This window comes from Myotis davidii, unplaced genomic scaffold (genome assembly GCF_000327345.1).
Source record: "Myotis davidii unplaced genomic scaffold, ASM32734v1 scaffold1703, whole genome shotgun sequence".
NCBI classification, from domain to species: domain Eukaryota; kingdom Metazoa; phylum Chordata; class Mammalia; order Chiroptera; family Vespertilionidae; genus Myotis; species Myotis davidii.
Genome location: NW_006293780.1, coordinates 55922 through 61077, shown reverse-complemented (window position 1 = coordinate 61077; position 5156 = coordinate 55922). Strand labels below are relative to the sequence as shown.

General features: G+C 49.9%; 1 long non-coding RNA gene across 1 annotated transcript; it reads left to right on the top strand.

Moving 5' to 3' along the window:
* Positions 1 to 4537: 4537 nt before the first annotated feature.
* On the top strand, positions 4538 to 4845 carry LOC107183722. Its single transcript, XR_001514535.1, has 2 exons — positions 4538 to 4597; positions 4656 to 4845. It is a non-coding gene; the product is annotated as an uncharacterized LOC107183722 (long non-coding RNA).
* The last annotated feature ends 311 nt before the right edge of the window (positions 4846 to 5156 follow it).

Here is a 5156-nt window from a genome sequence, read left to right as displayed (position 1 = left end):
GGGCTGGGTGGAGAAAAAGCTTTGTGTTGTCCTGGGAACAGCAAACAGCCTGCTGTGCCTTGCTTGGGCTTAATGGATAGCTCCCTTTCTCTCTCAGGGCCTCAGTTTCCTCATCTGTTCAATGGGTGGTTAGTGAATTTTAAGGTGTAAGTGAATGCCACAGAATTCTTTCTTTAAAGGACATCTGTCTAAATCCCATGTATAAAATAAATCAAAGTTGAGCAGTGCTAGTGGATGAATGAGGATGAAGAGAGTGGGGACTGGAAGAGGGTATGGAGAGCCCCACCCAATTGCTCCCCACCCCTCACCAAGAAGCTCCCGAGGAACCCCAGAGAGTTTTAAATGCCTTTACACTCAGCATCGGTGTTTTTTAAGAGTCTCTTCTTAGCCCAACCGGCGTGGCCCAGATTGAGCCCTGACCAAGAACCAGGAGATCCCAGTTCAATAGTTCAATTCCCAGTCAGGGCACGTGCCTGGGTTGCAGGCTCAATCCCCACTGTGGGGCACGCAGGAGGCTACTGACCAATGATTCTCGTAATTAATGTTTCTACCTCTCTCCTTTCGCTTCCTCTCTGATATCAATAAAATTATGTATACATATTTAAAAAAAAAACAACAACAACAAGGAACTCCCATCTCTGAGATGCTGGGATTCTCTGGAAGGCTGGACCAGATCTGGTGCAGGGAAGGGACCTATATCTATCTTTTCTGTGACATGCCCCTTTGCAGAATTGTGTTTTTAAATGCATAAAATAATATGCATAGGATGGCAAAGGAACTATATTTAAAAAGATATTGAAATATGGTTATATAATATTTTTAAATTTTGTGATTAAATAATCCATATATATGTTTATTAATACATTAAAATTAAACCCAGCCTCCTTACTCTGGCTCACAAGTCCCTGCAGGATCTGGCCCAGGCCTCTCTTTCAAGCTCCATCTTAAACAGATGTCCCTCATATGCAAACATTCCAGCCATCCCAACCTTGGGAACGTTGGCCTGATGTTCCCACTGCCTGGAAATTTCCTTTCCACCTGCCCCCTGGTTCCCCACCACCAACAATCCCATGTCTAATGCCTGGTCCCTCCCCATTGTTCAGGTCTCAGTATAAAAGTCTCCCCTCCAAGGCCTTCCCTGGCTACCCTGAGGAAACTAGGTTCTGTCCTTCTCCGCATGTACCCCACTCAGTACAGTTTTATTTTGTATAATTATAATTATGGAAATTTATAATAATTTGCATGGCAAGTATATATTGTTATTTATGTACTCAGTGTCCACCTCCCCTCCACAAATGCATGGACCACATCTGTCTCTGTTTCCCTATTTCATACTTCTCACCTAGGACAGGGCCTTCTACATGCCAGGTGCTTATCTAGTTGTTAAATGAATACATGCAGTGGGCCCACCCTGTGGATAAGAGTTGCTAGTTCCATGAAATAGGTAGATACCTCAGGAAGAATCTATTGCATTTGTAAGCATCCAGCACGAAACCTAGCACACAGGTGCTTCATAAATGGCAGGCATGATTTTTGTGTCCCTCTGAGTTTTCCCCTGCATGTCCTTCTGCTCATTCTTCTCCATCCAAAGTCCACATCCAGAGTCCCAGCTCCATCCGAAATGCATGCATGGGCCTCCGGGCCCTCCCATCCAGCCTGCCTGTCCCACAAGGCCAATCTGCTGCTTTCCTCCCCAAAATCATCTCAAGAAGCTTCCCTACTTGGCTTTCAAGGACTCCAGGGCCATGGAGGTGGACCATTCTATTCTGCAGAAATTCTGGAGGCATGCCTGGCCTGCACGCGGTCAGATTACTGGTGGAGTTCCTCCCGCCTGAGAGGAGAGGGAGTCTCCATCGCCCCTCAGAGGAGATTTCATCTTTGCAGTTGGGTGTGACTTCAGTGGAGTGCCCAAGGGGCAGGGCTAGAGCAGCCCGTTGCCTCAGGAGCCAGGAAGCTGAGAAGGAAGTAAGAGTCTCAGGAATGAGGGATGGTGAGTGGGTTCTCCCTGGTCCCAGGGGGAAAAGGGCGGAGAAGACAGACGTCTGAGTCATGGGACAGGGTTCCAGAAGGGGCACTGCAAAGTTATTGCCCTGTAAATTGACAGCTAATTGTGGTTTGGGGATACAGTGCCTGCAAGTGGGGTAGCTGAAGGCCCTGTACTCCCACATAGCAGGTGCCAAATAAACGTGTGCTTGCTTCAGTCTGTATTCCTCCCGACTGGCCTGCTCCCCCCTAACCGGGGGCTGAGGCAGCCGAGCAGGGACTCCGTGCTCTGCTTTACCTCGCCAGGGTTGTTTCCTAGCATGTGGACAGCTGTAGGGTGGGACCACACCCCTAGGGGGACCTTTCCTCCCCTGCCATATCGCTGGTCATGTGGCTTAGACCCCCTAGAGAGAACATCCAGGCCTCAGTTGTGTCTCAGCTGCAGGCCCAGAAAAGCAGCAAAGCCAGACAAGCACTGCCAAGGCTGACCTTGGGACCAGCTGCACTGAATAATGACCCCCTGCCCTGGCACCAACCAATCAGTGGAGGCCCGGACTCCGAGAGGACACCCCTGGAAAGCTGCTGGATATTCTATTGAGATCTCCCCCTGGGACCTCCCCTAAAATCTCCTCCCTTAACACCCTTCGGATGGAGGACCAGGATGCTCTCCCTCCGGGGAGCTGGCCCCGAACCCCGCTGGCCAGTTTCAAATCTGGCAGGTTTCTCACCACAGACAACACACGTACAGTTATTCTTTATCTGAAGACCTAGGGACTTTCGGCCATTAAATGTTAAGAAACCCCTTTCTTCCTGTTTCTAATGGTATTTTCATTTTCCTTCAGACTTTCATAGTCAGCCTCCCTTCAGCTTCTTTTATCTCCTGGAGGCCCTTCAGGCTTTGGTTAGCACACTCCTCCAAGTCCTTCCGGGTTCTGCATGCTCTCCCTCTTGGCCGCCCAGCGGTGCCTTTCCCTTGCACCTCTTTTCCGCCAGACACATTACCTTTGCCTGCCTTTCCCCTAAGCTCCAAGGGCCCTACTTTTGCTTCTGTAACTTGTTTCCTGAGCCTAGGAAGCCCAGCTGGCTCACTGTGTAACGGAAGCCGGGTTCTGCTGCCTGCTGCAGCGCAGCCAAACTCCGGAGACAGGTGCTGTGCGGGGCTGAGCAGCAGCCCCTGAACATCGGGCGATGAACAGATTACTCCGACACAGTTTCACTGTGGGGGAGAGGGCTACGGGGCTTACCAGGCTCAAGGGTCCCAGCAGCCCCGATTGCCTGCCTCGTTAGGCCTTTATTGGAATGTTTATCTTTAGGGACAATCAGTGGGGTGAGTAATCTTGGGAGGACACAGGTTTACATTGTCCTCTGGGCAGGGCGTTCAGGGATTAAGCATAAGGATTCCAGTAAACCCGGGGAGTCTGCACATGCACAGACTCGTTTGGAAAGGTCAAGGAATAATGAGGGGCACCGCCTTCAGACACTCCCCTAAGTCAGAATTCCGATAAACAGGGCAGGTGGCCTTCCACACACTTCCCTTTTATGAGAATGTCCTTCTTACAAACTTTCCAACCAAGTCTTTTGTGCTCCCCAACAGTGCTGGCAAAAGGAGAGAGGTTTATTGGAGTGCTGGCATCCCAAAGAGATGGGGCACTCTTCCCAATCCTCAAAAACCCATCTCCCCTTTGCAGAGCAGGCCAGGGTTTTTATCAAGGAGGAGAGTGAAAACAGAATAGAGACTAGGGGGAGGGATGTGGGCAATCCATCTTTCCTGGAAGTAGAGAGAAGGGGGTGGGGGGAGGAGAGACTGAGGGAGTGTTGCTTCTCAAGATTTCCTCTTCCCCTTTTGCTGAATTTGTAGTTTTACCACGGACACCTGTGGATCTTCACAGATGTGCCAGGCATTCCCTTCTCCCCAAACAGCTTTCTTTTAAGCCGTAAAAGAGAAGCTAGATAAGAAAGAATAACACGGGCTTTTAATTACACATTCTTAAGATATCAGAGGTTGGCTGCAGCCTTAAAACAAACGGAATGCATAATCTTTTTATCGCTTAATTGGAATGTTAATTTGTGGTTATAATTTCTATTACCTTGGTAACTTTCTAAATAAACTTTCTCTTACCAGGAGCAGTTTGCCTAGGCAGCGCTGGTTCAGCTTCTCTGGTGAGGGCCTCTAATGAGCTGATTTTTTTTTATTATTATTAGTCTGACTGCTTCTTTATCGTCCACTTGGTGCAAGGCACACAGTTACCCGGGGTCAGGAAGGCTGGAGTGTGGCTTGGTTGGAAAGAGAGGGGCTCTCTCAACTTCCTTTTTGGTGTCATGCTGCTTTAATATGAAAGAACCCAGCTGCCCGGCCAGCATGGCGCAGTGGTTGAGAGTCAACCTATGAACAAGGAGACCATTGTGTCCTAGTGGGATGGCAGCTGGCTTTCCCCCAGGCCTAGGTGAGTCACCTGGAGAGCAAACCTGAAGGGAGCCCTCACATTCAGTTGTACAAATGCAAGGTCAGTGTTAGGTTGAAAGGGGGTCCAGGAGCTGATGCCTGCCTCCACCAGGCAGATAGGGACGTAGATACTGGGCCCTTCCTAGAATCTGTAACAGGCCAGGGCACCAGGTAAATGGTGACGCAGATACTGGTCCCGCCCTGGAATTCCTAACAGGTCAGCTACCAGACAGATGAGGACACCTGGAAACCGTGACGACCCCCGCGGCAGGAACTCCCACAGCTCATGCTCCCCTGCCCTCACTGAACAGCTGTATAAAAAATGCCCCTACTCCCTCTCTGCTCAACTCCACTGGCCCAACCCCAGGACCTGTGGACCTCTCCGGAGAGCGCAGAATAAATTCTCCTCCTTCAATCTGCCTGACTCTCTGACTCAGTTTCCTGCGCCGCGAACCTCACAGTCAGCACCCTGAACGTCGGATGATGAACAGATTACTCCGACACAGTTTCGATTAAATGTCGTCCTAAATTTTGTGTCATTGATGCCCTGCCTACCTCAGTCAAGTCTGAGCCTTGTCCCCCACAGCTAGCAATGCAAGAGACCAAGGAGGAAGCCATGATATCTTTTCTGGGTCACCCTGGAAGCCAGAAGTCACCACTTCCACCAATTCATTGTGGGAGAATCCACAAACACTGTGAGTACCAGAGATGAGATGCAATAATGTCTGGG